The 14327-nt window shown below is 41.6% G+C and overlaps 2 protein-coding genes across 2 annotated transcripts in view; both read left to right on the forward strand.

Annotated features, from left to right (window-relative positions):
* The first annotated feature begins 256 nt into the window (after positions 1 to 256).
* LOC126212947 (ankyrin repeat and protein kinase domain-containing protein 1-like) overlaps positions 257 to 14327 on the forward strand; it is a 578958-nt gene continuing 564887 nt past the window's right edge. The window contains exon 1 of the mRNA XM_049940464.1: positions 257 to 363. The gene's annotated coding sequence lies outside the window, so the exon portion shown is untranslated. The remainder of the gene's footprint in view (positions 364 to 14327) is intronic.
* The window catches only part of LOC126212946 (poly [ADP-ribose] polymerase tankyrase-1-like), a 213158-nt gene continuing 212039 nt past the window's right edge, over positions 13209 to 14327 (forward strand). The window contains exon 1 of the mRNA XM_049940463.1: positions 13209 to 13303. The gene's annotated coding sequence lies outside the window, so the exon portion shown is untranslated. The remainder of the gene's footprint in view (positions 13304 to 14327) is intronic.

Consider the following 14327-nt stretch of genomic DNA (forward strand, 5'->3'; position numbering starts at 1 on the left):
CTGAGAGGTACTCCAGTGGCCACAGCAGTGTCACAGTGAGCGTACAATTGAATTAAATTACCTTATAATTAGTTTCACATACATGTTACTTTATTTTTTTCAGCTTGTCCGCAATAACAAAATTAGGGCGACAGTCTTCGTATTACATTCGCATGTTCTGCGCGCGGCCCCCGTAGCAGGCTGCAGTTGGTACCTGCCGGCCTCGCAGCCGTTGGCAGCACTGACTGCGTGCCAAGGCCCTGCCGCTTCAGGCGTCTGTCGCATTTGTAGCGAGTCGTGTCCAATGTGACGTTCTGCGTTGGGATTTCGTGCTGCTGCTGCTGCGCCGAGAATTTCTTCTGCTACACCCACACCCTTAATAAGGTAAGGATGACTGTTTTCATGCGCTCCCGCAGTGTTGAATTATTTTCTTTGTTTTCTTTTCAATTTCTATAATAATGTGTTACATCTCCAGTAACTTGAACTTTAGCACATCTTCCAGCTCCTTTCATCCAAATACAAACAGACTCTTGTTCACTTATTTTACGATGATTTTTTGTTCTTAAATAAAATGACTGGTTAGATACAAAGTGTGAAAGTCCCAAATCTCTATTATACACTTCTGAAACATGAATTGTACGGTAAGATATTACATCTCTTGCATTGAACATTTCGAAACCAGTAATATTTTTAACTTTATTACCATCATAACGAACAACAGCTATAGTAATCCATCCATTGCCAGCTTGAGCTGCGTCTAATTGCGTAAGTGTAAAATTAATAGTACAACCACAAAACACTGATGGACCTTGCAAAATAACTTGTGATCCTTTGTTAGCAACTCTCACTTCCAGATCTTCTATCGCCTTGTAAACTGTTTGACGAAAACGTCGATATCTTCTGCTGTAGCGAGGCATCTCGGAACATGCGGTTGCACGCGCTGCTGCTCGCCGACTGACGTCGGCTTTGACTGTAACTACTGATATACACGCGAAGCTCGTGACCTTGAGCGTGGCGAATCCCGTACGAGCCGAATCCCGTATTCGCGCGGTAGGATCTCTAGACCGCGCGAGTACGCGATTCAGCTTTGGCGCTGCGCCAGTGCTTACGCAACGCTGACCTCGAGCGCTCAAGGTCACGAGCTTCGCGTGTATATCAGTAGTTACAGTCAAAGCCGACGTCAGTCGGCGAGCAGCAGCGCGTGCAACCGCATGTTCCGAGATGCCTCGCTACAGCAGAAGATATCGACGTTTTCGTCAAACAGTTTACAAGGCGATAGAAGATCTGGAAGTGAGAGTTGCTAACAAAGGATCACAAGTTATTTTGCAAGGTCCATCAGTGTTTTGTGGTTGTACTATTAATTTTACACTTACGCAATTAGACGCAGCTCAAGCTGGCAATGGATGGATTACTATAGCTGTTGTTCGTTATGATGGTAATAAAGTTAAAAATATTACTGGTTTCGAAATGTTCAATGCAAGAGATGTAATATCTTACCGTACAATTCATGTTTCAGAAGTGTATAATAGAGATTTGGGACTTTCACACTTTGTATCTAACCAGTCATTTTATTTAAGAACAAAAAATCATCGTAAAATAAGTGAACAAGAGTCTGTTTGTATTTGGATGAAAGGAGCTGGAAGATGTGCTAAAGTTCAAGTTACTGGAGATGTAACACATTATTATAGAAATTGAAATAAATAATTCTTTTTTCATTATTTATGTGTTTTATTTTGAAACCAATTTTCATAATTATTCTGATCGGCAAGATTCTGATCGCCGAGGTACGCTACATTGACCGGGGGCCATAGAGTGAGAACAATGTGATGCAATATACTCTGAGTTGTGACGCATAGCGAGGCATCTGGCGCTCGAGGTCTCATTCAGATTCACTTTGGAGACTATCGCGTATAAAGCAAACCGCGTTCGTTTATTACGCTCTCAAAATACTAACGAATTTCGTATTACAAATCTTATTTTAAAGTCCTACCGACATTCCTATTAATTCTGCTGTTCTATGGACTTTAGGCATGAGAGAAAAGCATAGGCTCGGACGAGATTTCTACTCGTATTCGCGCTATTTTGTTGAATTTTTTTTCCCGAAATATAGGTTCGTATTTGTACACATGTGATCCATAAAAGAATTTTCTGCGTGTTAGGAATAACAGAACAGAATGACGGAACACTGCTTCTGCAAGTAGATAAGATGCTATGGCAACTTCGACTGTTGAGGAACTAAACAATTACTTTACGTCAGGATAGTGCGTAGACCTTGGGACAGTCTGATCCTATTGCAAATGGTTTGAAATCAAACCAAGCTAGACCTGTTTTGACAGTGCGATAGTGCTGCATTGAATCCGGTATTTCCCCAAGCAGTCAGCTCCAGGAAAACTGCCGAATTTAGTGCAACTAATCTGTTAGCTTCTTTCTCCCAGTCCTGCATTAGCAATCGTCAGCACTTTAGGGCACGCAAATGTGTTTTAATACAGAACGCTGTTCCATTGAATTTCGATATCTTCACTTTTCTAGAGTAATGTTTTTGGTGACAAGGCAGTCTGTTGGGTAGTCAGTAAGACAGATAATGTTATCGTCCATTTCGTCTTTGTTCTATATGTGTAAGTGCAGAAATGAATGAATTATTACGTTGACCTAAAATTGATCCTCTTGCTAGAAATGTTGTCAAAATTCCCGGCGTTAGGGGCTTTGTCTTCACTTCTGTTAATAATCGTGCATCTCCAGGCAGTGACTGTGCCGTACACTTACCAAAAAAGTAGTCGGTTTTCTGATAAGGGGGTATCTGGACGAGTGAAGCAGTATCCCACGTAAAGGACCAGTACTCAAACATTTTTGCAGTAAAACCAGCCATCCTCAGAATCCTTTCTGACAAGTGTTTGTCATTGCTCAGAACGATATCAAAATACAGAGTATCAGTTACAAATCTCACTGCAGAACTCAACTATTATACATATTCTTGATGGAACAGTCCATAGCTGTACTTTCGGTTCATACCGTGCCGTTGGACACTACAAACAGGCAGTTCACCTGTGGACTGTTCCATCAAAAAATAAGCTGGGAGAAACTGAAGATTCACATACATGTTCTTGTCGAACCAAACGGGTGCTGCTGAGTAATACTTTATTAGGACAAAAAAAGAATTATTCAACTGTTGCGGCTTCAAGAAGAACGCATTGTTACGTCTGTAGTTGCTTACAGTATAAAGTGTGTTGCTGTTGCGTAGAGGAAGGAATACACAGTTTATATCACAGCAAGCGGATCTCTTGTCATTAATGCGTTGGGAGTAATTTCATCGTCTTTTGTGTAAGTAAATGAAAAATAGCAATGCAGGTGCTTGTAGACAAGCTTCCACAAAGAAGGGCTGATACGATAGCCACCTCCCTGAAATATGGGTTATGTTGATAAATTGGTCTGCATCCATAGATACATACATACATTGATCCTTGTTGCATAGAGCATTAATACATTTCGTAATGTTGTGGGATATGTCACTTGAACATAAGTTTTCTTTACACAAAATAGTAAATATTTTTGTAGTTAATACTTCATGTCTAAAGATTCATCTGTTCAGTAAGGTCAAGGGAAGTGTCCCATTCCAGATGATATTCTTTAGTGGTATTTGGGGAGTTCTGTGATGTCGGTTTTTTCGTCTTTTTGTGTGGTTTTGTATGGGGGTGGGCGTCTAAATTTGTTCATATTTAGTTTGCCCCCCACCCAAAACACCCCATTTCCCGCGCTTGTCCCGTTAGTCTCATTAGGCTTCTTGTGGAAAGTGTGTGTGTTTGTTTTTCGATGTATTTTCGTCCTCACAATGTGTACATAGTGACTTTATATGCGCCATATTGGAATCGTGGTTTAGGGTCGTTTCCGCCATATTTGTGACGTCATGGGTCAAAGCAGACGGGCGGGATCGGACGCTTCCGTATTTCCATAATTTTCTTTTCTTTTAAATGTTGATTAGATATCTGCCGGATTTTTAATGCTATTTGGCAAATGACCAAATATTTTTGTGGCAACATAATTCACACCTTTTTGTGACAAAGTGAGATTTAATCCAGAGTAGTGATCGTTTCTTCTAGTGTTGTAGCTATGCACTTCGCTGTTACTTTTGAATTGGGGTGGGTCATTAATGACAAATTTCATAAATGAATATACTGTATGTATGTCGAAGGTACTGTGAATATATCAAGTTCATTAAATAAATGTCCACATGGTGATTTTTGGTGCGATCCAGCTGTTAGCCTGATCACACCCTTCTGTGCTATGAATACTTTTCCTCTTAGTGACGAATTGCCCCCAAATACGATACCGTGTGTAAGCAGTGAATGAAAATAGGCATAGTAGGCTAATTTAATGATGTTCATCACCAATATTTTGCAATAACCGCAGTAGCGTAAGTAGCTCAACCTAACTATTTCAGCAGATCATCGATGTTTCTTCAAACTCAATTTCTCATCTCATCTGTGTACACATCCAGAAATTTTGAATATCCTGCCTTAGCAACAGACTTGCGTTCATAGCCTATATTTATCAGTGTTATGCCATTTACTGCACATAATTATATTCACTGTTTTTTCTCAAAATTTAATAAGTGTCCACTTGCAGAGAACCACTTAATAATTTTGTGAAACACATTATTTAAAATTTCCTTGGGTGTGATTACTGTACTTGTATCATTAGCAAAAAGAACAAGCTTTGCATCTTCATGAATATAGTGGCGAGTCATTAATGTATATTAAGACCAATAAGGAAACAGACTGAACTCTGTGGGACACAGTTCTTGATACCTCATCAGTTAAAGGACTCTGCTGGTTTTCGCAGACTATTTGTACTGTTAATTTCAGCCTTCTGCTTTCTTCGAGTTAAATATGAATTAAACCATTTGTGCACTGTCCCACTCATGCCACAATACTTAAGCTTGTCTAGAAGAAATTCATGATTCACACCATCAAAAGCCTTTGAGAGGTCACAAAATATTCCAATGGATGAAGTTCGGTTATTCAGTGCATTTAATATTTGATCAGTGAAAGCACATATATAGCATTTTCTGTTGAAAAGTCTTCCTGGAAACCAAATTGACATTTAATTAGTACGTCGTTTTTACAGATAGGAGATTCTGCTCCTGAATACATGACTTTTTCGAGAATTTTGGATAAAGATGTCAGAACTAAGACTGGGTGGTAGTTGTTAGCATCAGACCTATCCCCCTTTTTATGCCGTTGTTGAACAATAGCGTATTTCAGTCTATCTGGAAAAATTGATATGTGGCTGAGAATCCTACTTATTTGTTGGAAACAAGCTTTCAGTAGTCCGTAGCACAGCAAGAGGTGTAGGTTGGTGTGGAATAAGAAGATACGGTTGAGAGACGGATAAGAGAATAAACGTGAATGCGAAATAAAGGGTGGGGCTACGGGTTTCGTATGTAGCATGTACTTCATCATAAGAGCAAACCAGATGTAAACAAACGCAAGCGCGGTGACTGGTCAGCAGCCGTAGCTCTCTTACCACTGGTGGTGCCCCGCTCTTGGAAGGAGGTCCAACTTAAGTGTTCGATAGCTCATTAGTATGTCAGTGTGGAAGAACCTTTCAGACATTCTGACGTATTAACAGCCATCAACGTCTATCTTAATCGTACTTTACCTACGTAACTTTTATCTTAAAAATTGTGTACAGTCACAGTTCCTGTAACCAGTACTTGTGCTCTGATTGTCTCGCTGTTCATACGTACCGCGAAAATGGACGACACTGCTTCCTGCTTCGTAGTGAAACACGCGCGTGGAACTCCGTTAATGGCGAGAAACAAGTAGTTAATGTTCTTCACAAGATTACAGACAATAATCAGCTTTTGACTTTTTCGAGTAGGACTATGTATGAGTAATAAGGGAGGTGTTAACTGTATGCGTGGCGTGATAGACAGGGTCGTAGACTGACCATCGTGTGTGCCGGCGGGCGGTGGTTCTACACTCCAGGTGGTGCGTAATTTTCTTTGTTCGGTTTGAATACCTAAAGCATATAAATATGAAACTCATCACATCTACATATACATCTATATGGTTACTCTGCAATTCACGCTGAAGTGCCTGGCAGAGGGTTCATCGAACCATTTTCATACTACTACTCTACCATTCCACTCTCGAATGGCGCGTGGTAGAAAGGAACACCTAAATCTTTCCGTTCGAGCTCTGATTTCTCTTATTTTATTATCATGATCATTTCTCCCTACGTAGTTGGGTGTCGACAAAATATTTACACATTCGGGAGAGAAAGTTGGAGATTGAAATGTCGTAAATAGATCTCTCCTCAGTCAAGACTGCCTTTGATTCAGTGACTCTCAGCCCAAACTCGCGTCTCATATCAGTTACACTCTCACCCCTATTTCGCGATAACACGAAATGGGCTGCCCTTCCTTGAACTTTTTCGATGTCCTCCGTCAATCCTACCTGGTAAGGATCCCATACCGCGCAGCAGTATTCCAGCAGAGGATGGACAAGTGTGATGTAGGCTCTCTCTTTAGTGTTCTGCCAACAAAGCGCAGTCTTTGTTTCGCCTTCCCCACAATATTATCTATGTGATCTTTCCAATTTAAGTTGCTCGTAATTGTAATTCCTAGGTATTTAGTCGAATTGACAGCCCTAAGATTTTTGCGACTTATCGTATACCCAAAATTACTCGGATTTCTTTTAGTACCCATGTGGATGACCTCGCACTTTTCTTTGTTTAGCGCCAATTGCCACTTTTCGCACCATACAGAAATTCTCTCTAGGTCATTTTCTAGTAGGAATTGATCGTCTGATGACTTTACTAGACTAAATTACAGCGTCATCTGCAGACAATCTAAGGGGGCTGCGCAGATACCTCCTAGATCATGTAGGTAAATCAGGAACAGCAGAGGGCCTATGACACTACCTTGCGAACGCCTGATATCACTTCTGTTCTACTCGATGATTTACCGTCTATCGCCACGAACTGTGACCTCTCTCGGAGAGGAAATCATGAATCCAATCACACAACTGAGACGATACTCCATATGCACGCAATTTGATTAATAGTCGCTTGTGAGGAACGGTATCGAAAACCTTATGGAAATCTAGGAATATGGAATCGATCTGACATCCCTTGTCGACAGCACTCGTTACTTGATCGGAATAAAGAGCTAGCTGTGTTGCACAAGAACGATATTTTCTGAATCCGTGTTGGTTATGTATCAACAAGTCATTTTCTTCAAGGTGATTTATAATGTTTAAGTACAGTATGTGCTCCAGATTCCTCCTGCAAATTGAGGTCAGTAATATGCGTCTGTAATTCAATAGGTTACTCCTATTTCCTTTCTTGAGTATTGGTGTGACCTGTGCTACTTTCCAGTCTTTAGGAGCAGACCTTTCGCCAAGTGAGCAGTTGTATGTGATTGCCAAGAAAGGCGGTATTTTGTCTGCATACTCTGAAAGGAACCTGATTGGTATACCATCTGGACCGGAAGAATTGCCTTTCTTAAGTTATTCGAGTTGTGTCGCAACACCTAAGCTACCTACTTTTGTCACTCATGCTAACAGCTGCTGTGGTTTTTTCAGTGGCACCATCATCGGTAACTTTTCCATCACTATCGCGGTGTTGACTGTTTTTTTGCCACTGGTGTACTTTACATACGACCAGAATTTCTTTCGTTTTCTACCGTGTTTTGAGACAATATTTCATTGTGGAAACTATTAACAGCATCTCGCATAGACGTCCGCACTAAATTTCGAGCTTCCGTGAAACTTAGCCAGTTTTGGGGCTTTTGCGTTCTTCTGAATTTGGCATGCTTTTTTGGTTGCTTCTGCAACAGTGTCCTGATGTGTTTTGTGTACCATGATGGATCAGTCCCGTCTCTTATTAACTTAGACGGTATGAATCTATTGCTGTCGATACTGTATCTTTGAATTTGAGCCATATCTGGTCTACACTTACATAATTAGCTTGGGAGTAATGGAGACTCTCTAGGAAGGCATCAAGCGAATTTTTATCTGCTGTTTTAAATTGATATATTTTGCGTTTATTTTTAGTGGTTTTGGTTGATACGATTTTGAGCCATATATGGCAATTAACTTGTGCATCACCAATTTTAAGAAAAATGCACATCTTGTAGTTTTCAATTACATATCACACGAAAATTTCTGGTTTTCATTGCAAGTATACATTCTTAATTACAGATATATTATAAAAGATTGCAGAAGATGGTTGAAGATAAAACATTACGTGATTAAATTTTTTGGAGAAAAATTAAAAAGTACTCTGTTTGAATATGCCCATTGTTTTGTAGGACAGATGTGGTCTCACATGAGCCAGAGTGATAAATGGCGCAGGAACATGGAAGACAATTTTGACGGCGTCGAGCACGCTGTACAAATGGATTATTTTTAGAGTTGTGGTCGTAACACTGCAGTCTCAACCCGACAATTGATATGGAGCAGAGTTAAGGTATTTGTCGCGAGGAATAACAAGACATTACGCTGTCAAACGTACTGCCACTAATGCGCGAAGCTTTGTGACACGTCACTGCCAAACGATGGCAAACTGCAGAACAGCAAGTCACGAAAGAGGAGGAGGAGGAAATGTGGACATTTTTCTGGCTTGGGGTTCTGTCTCTAAAAGACTCGTTATCAACGTATCTGTACTGAAGTGTATTCAGCGGTGTCCGATGTGTAGCTCAGAGATTACCAGACAACTGACTCAGATACCTTCAGTGGCTTACGTATTTTACCACATTGCGCTACTACATTGCGCTTTTACGCCACACACAGCTCATGTAGAAAAATTACCCTCGTTACTCACGAATTTTCATCACTCCTGCTTTTAATTAAAATACTATGTTCGCTAATATCGATGGCATGTTATATTTTCCGTCCGGTCTCCTAAGGAGAAAATCACCCGAGTTTTACCATATATTATTTCCTTCTGTTTAAAAATTCACATCCACAGCTGTGTTGTCCTCTGCTCGTCTCTTTCTACGCCTGAACTGCCACTGCTCACTTCAGTGCACGTTAGCTGGACCACTTGCCCGGCCAGTGCTGTCAAAGCTAAACGCGCCGGTAAAGCTGTTCTCCCGTATTACAGCACAAGTCGAAACGCACAGCATAAAACGAACCCTCATCATCGTACTTGATTGCACTTCTGACCGCTTGGCATCTGCTCCTCCTGAAACTAAATCCAAAGAGGTCCCAGCAAACGCGGAAGAGTACATTTTGTAATGTTTACATGAAGTTTAATGTGATGAACGGACTATATTCCGATGTCCAGATTTGCAATATATTCAACGCACTTTTCCGCATATATCATGCCTTCCAAATTAAAATCTAACACTGCTAGGGCACGTAGCGTAAAACAAGACTCCCCAGCGAGTGTCCTAGCGATGCCACACACTGGCTTTGACCTGTGTCGTAATTTCACGGGACTCTCTCTACTCCCAGTGCAGAGGCAGAACACAACACTGACGTTTGTTTCCCTCCCAGATTGTTGCTTCAAAGGCAGCGTGTGCTGACACTTTTCCGCAGCTTAGACTGAAACGGGAGAGTTTGTGATTTGGTGAAGTGTATGAATGTGCTGTGATGGAAACAAACTAAATAGTCCTTGTTACTACACGTATTTTACGCATACTGCGTTTTTGTTAGTGGTTTATGCGGCAATTTCGTCGTCGGTCAAAGATGGCCAGCGGTAGCAACCGGAACGGTATTTTCTTATTGGTAGTGTGGACACATCTCGTAGAGTACTGGTCCGTATTTCCTTTCACGAAATTCGTGCAGCAAGAATAGTCATGTGCTGTTAAATGTGCATTCAGTCTGCGTCGGAAAACAATATCTTTACTATTCACTCTTTAGGTGTTTCTGATCACGTGATCTTCTGATGCAAACCTGTAAAGTGTTATACGGAACCCAGAATTCAAATGATGGTTCACTCGTCAGTATGCAAATGAAGACAGTAGTAAATTTGTCATCGGGATGGAAATTTCATTTTTAGCTACGTAATGCATACGAAGTTGTACGGAGAATTTTCCCGTCATTTAAAGTTAGGCGTCAGTAACTTTTCTCATGACTTCAGTTGTATCGTTTTGTGTTTGGTGGGAAACAGCAGTCGTAGTAGACGCCAGGTTATATTCAGTTTCCGCGAAGCGTAAGTGGTGCATTTCGGAGTCATTATTTATTAAATTGCACACCACGAAACTCTTAGTGATACATTTTAGGGTACATAGGTATTGGAAAAGTGAAACGCCCTTCGCAAGTGTGCAGTCCAGGCATACAGTACGAGCATTGGACAGTGTCTCCAGTAGTTGGAGCTGGAACAACGGTTCTGCTCGCTTGGTCGGCTGTGTTCCTGTGAAGACAAACAAAGGAAATGGCTGAAGACCAGACTTCATGTGGGCCGTCAAGAATGGTTAAAAAAAACTTATCACACTGTTACTCCGTGAGTTGACGACATTTGCACCTGACTGTTATAATTATTTATGCATGAAAAAAGTAGTCATTTGTCATGGCTGCTACCAGACATGAGGTCCTAAATTCCGTATTATGAAACCACACCGTTTCAAGGCAACGGTACGTGGAAGGTATATAAAAACACGACACTTTCTTTCTGATGTGTTATAATCAGACGCCATATAAGGCGTATCGGCTGCTAAAGCCTTCATTACATTCAGTTTACGGTGCGGGGGGTTATCTTCCAGCGCTTGATTGTGAGGCAGCGGTTGTAAGCGTTGAGTTACAGAGCAGAGGGTAGCTACGGTGGTGACTCGCGTCCTACCATCTCACCTTCACGTTTGCAAAGGTTCTGGGTCTTCTTTATTACGTTAATTGCAGTTCTGAAATATTAGATATTTTGTACATACACTAGTTCCCTCTCTCTGGAGGTGTGCGTATCAGGTCTGGGTTGTCATTACAACGATTACAAGGATTACAATGAAAAGCTCCCAAAGTACCAACAACACACTTCACACAAAATTCAAAACAGACATCAAAGACGACACTGTTTCATAAAGCAAGCAACAACGCTGATCAACCACAATGAAGAAATTGTGTGAGATCTGTAGAAAATAAAATTTACATGTTAGTACACCCTAACAATGTCACAGCATCAACATAAGATCCCTGGGGTGACCGAAATCCTGTGCAAAAGGGTCTCGCCATTATGAAGGCTACCTGTTCTCCGCAAAATTCAGATTTAATGGCAAAGTCGGTGTTCCGAATGAAACATGTTCCTGACTTCAAATACCAACAACCACCAGGCAAACAGAGGTTATTTTCGTTTTCGTTTCATTGAGCACGCACCAGACACACAAACTTAGATTGTGGCTGAAATTCGTTCAAGTACTGGAAAAATAGCCGAGAAAACCACCACCTGTCAGGCTGTTGTATGAGCTAAGGAATGAAATATCCTCGTACTGGATACACAAGACAACATATTACAATTTTATTGATCGCTATTAAGGGAGGATAAGAACTGAATGATTTTAGGGATCTTGACTAGGAAGCAGAGTGGTGCTGTGAGGTGGTATGTAAAGAGCCACTCGACGTTTACGTCTGAATTAAAACACACGAAAATATTACATGGTGCTTAAACTTCGACATATGGTACGTGTGTCTCGAATGCAGCCTCCAAATGTGGAACCCAATCTGCTAAATATGGGGTAGGATTTACTTGATGCAGACACTGACCATCCATACATTATATAGTTTTGAAGAATGCTTGCTTATTCTGCTTTTACGTACACTGGGACAGAGAGCAACTACTTCCGGCAGTCAACTTCTGAGGACAAAGGCCCGTTGCAAGAATTCACTATAAATCTAATAATTAGACAGTACAGTTACCGAGTAAGAGCACCTCTACTCTGTACTTGCCAAAGAATTTTATGTTCGGTTTTGGCCTCTAATATGAGACACACAACACCTGTGGGGAATGAAGTGGTTCTAGCACTACACATTCCACCCTCCAAAGCGAATTCTCAGTTGAAAATATTCTTTCCACAACAATATTTGTGTATAGTACAGCAGGAGCAAAACTCACAAGCGTGTCTATATTTTTACATGAAGTACCTGTACTTATAAGTGTGTGGAGTATATCGCACAGTATCTCATCTGTTTCCAAATTAGCTTTTTCCAATTCCTCAAGTTTCTGGGATACAATGTTGTTCACGCATCCTATCTCGTCTGAAATGTTGCATATGAGTCTACTGCCTTAAGAATTATCAGAAAATTTAAAAGTTCAGCCCAAGAAACAGTATTTTTTTTTTTTTTGTGTTCTCCAATGAAATGATTTGAGACGTTTAAGTGGAGAACTCTACTTTTCCAAGCAAGTCACAAAAGTGTCCTAGAATTAGTAAAAGGCTCGTATTTTGACTAAGTACCTTCCTTTCCCAAGTTACTTGAAATGGTATTGATTATTTCTTGAAGCAAGCTGAAACCGTGGTTATTTCCAACTTTTGGATTGAATTTAAAAACATTTACAGTGGGCATTGTGTGAAATGAATCCAAAGAAGTGACTGTGGGTTCTCGAAAATTTGTTTCAGCAACGTGGGACACCTATTCTGAGATAGAAAACAAGATTTCAAAGGTTCAATAACTTTCGTAACTCCTGGCAACAACGACAACAATCTAGTTTTAATACTACCTAGAACTTTCCCGTATCCAGTATCAACGAAATCACAGAATGATTTCAGTTGGTCCACACGTTGAGGGTAAATGTGTCGTCCTCAGTGTAACTTATTTTAAGTTAGTCAGTAGTACGTGAGCCCAGGCACCGATGATCTTAGCATTGACATCCCTGTAACGTTCTTTAACGAAAACTTGTCACACTCGTCCGTCATTTCTGGAGTAGCAAATGATAGATACGAATCGCGAAGCTCGCGCGTAAGTCACTGGCACTCAGCACGATGACGGAAGATGTTGTGTTCACACCTCTCCTCATCCCGTGACCAAAATGCAGCGTCTTTGTTCCATCTTTGCGTTCACCAAAAGCGGTACTGGGAAATCGGTTTACGAAATCCGGTTTTTGGGGCGCCAGGCGAAGGGGGTGTGTGTTGCCAGCTGTATGGCGCGGTTCGAGATAACTGACTGTGGCGTGGATGGGACGCAGGCGGTCCGGCAGTGCCGACACAGACGTAGACGCCCTGCTGCAGCCGTTCCCTCGCCTGCCGCGTGAGCTGGCAACGCCGCCGGAGCGGGCAGCCGGCGGTCTGTGCGGTCCAGTTGTGACGCAGCAGCCTGGAGGGAAGCAGCGTGCGACGTAGTCCTGCCTGCCCAGACAGAGCTTGTGTATCTTGTCTCCACGGGAATACCTCAGAAAGGTAAGGCAGGAATTTATGGGAGCGGCGGATGTTCTGCACGCTTTTGTGTGGTTTTTGTCGGGTAACTAACTTACTGCTCTTGTCTAATACATTGTCTTTGAAAAATTACGACCGCTACGAACAAAGGGGGTGGCTAACAGTGTGTTAAATTACCGTTTTAAGTGTTCAGTGATTTATTGGTCGTTACATATGGCCTTGCTCCAGTCTATGAAAACTTGACCGAGAATAACGTGGAACGAATGGAAAATAACGCCACATTCAGTCTGTTAGTGTTTCGATGTGCCAGTGTAGATTTCCACGGAATTCACGTACAACAGGCATTTAAAATGAAAACCTCGCGTTCTTAAGTTCGTAGGACGCAAGTTTACGAAAACCATCAAACGCAGAACTTTGCAGTAAGCGAGTTTCAGTGCGACAAGGCGTGTAGCGGCTTGCAGGCGTGGCAGAAATTTATTTTTTAATGTTTCGCGTAATGTGGCCGAATTCAGACATCTAAAATGTTGTCGTGATGTACTCATTCAGAAGTATAATCTTAAATTACGGCTTTCACACAGTAAGAGAAGTACCTAAGTTGGAAACATGGCGCGTCGCGAGGTAACGTGACTAAGGGCGCTGAAATACGCGGACGTTAGTCAGACAGTATTTCAGAATGAGGGCAGTTACCGACTTCCAAGAAACTGCACGCAAGACTACAAGAACTGGAGAGATTTTTCCGCTACCCCCTCCCCCGGCCACGTTGTCGCTGTTCATGGAGTCAACTTAGGCATCAGACGTATCGTTGTGGTTTATCAGTACCTAGCTATTCGCGACGCAGTTTGCAGACAGTATCGCCACACCCCTTAGGGTATCTGCAAAAATTACATCGTCGTACGGCCCACACTTCAGTAGACATGACGTGTCAAAAATTTAGACGCGCGATAAACGGGCTTTTCTTTAAAAAGCAGCGCAAATTAAGCAGACTGTGTTTACCCAGTATTTCGGAATGAGCACTTGCTTTCGAACACACATTAAGAACAATTTCAAA

The sequence above is a fragment of the Schistocerca nitens genome, chromosome 11, assembly GCF_023898315.1.
Source record: "Schistocerca nitens isolate TAMUIC-IGC-003100 chromosome 11, iqSchNite1.1, whole genome shotgun sequence".
In the NCBI taxonomy this organism is placed as follows: domain Eukaryota; kingdom Metazoa; phylum Arthropoda; class Insecta; order Orthoptera; family Acrididae; genus Schistocerca; species Schistocerca nitens.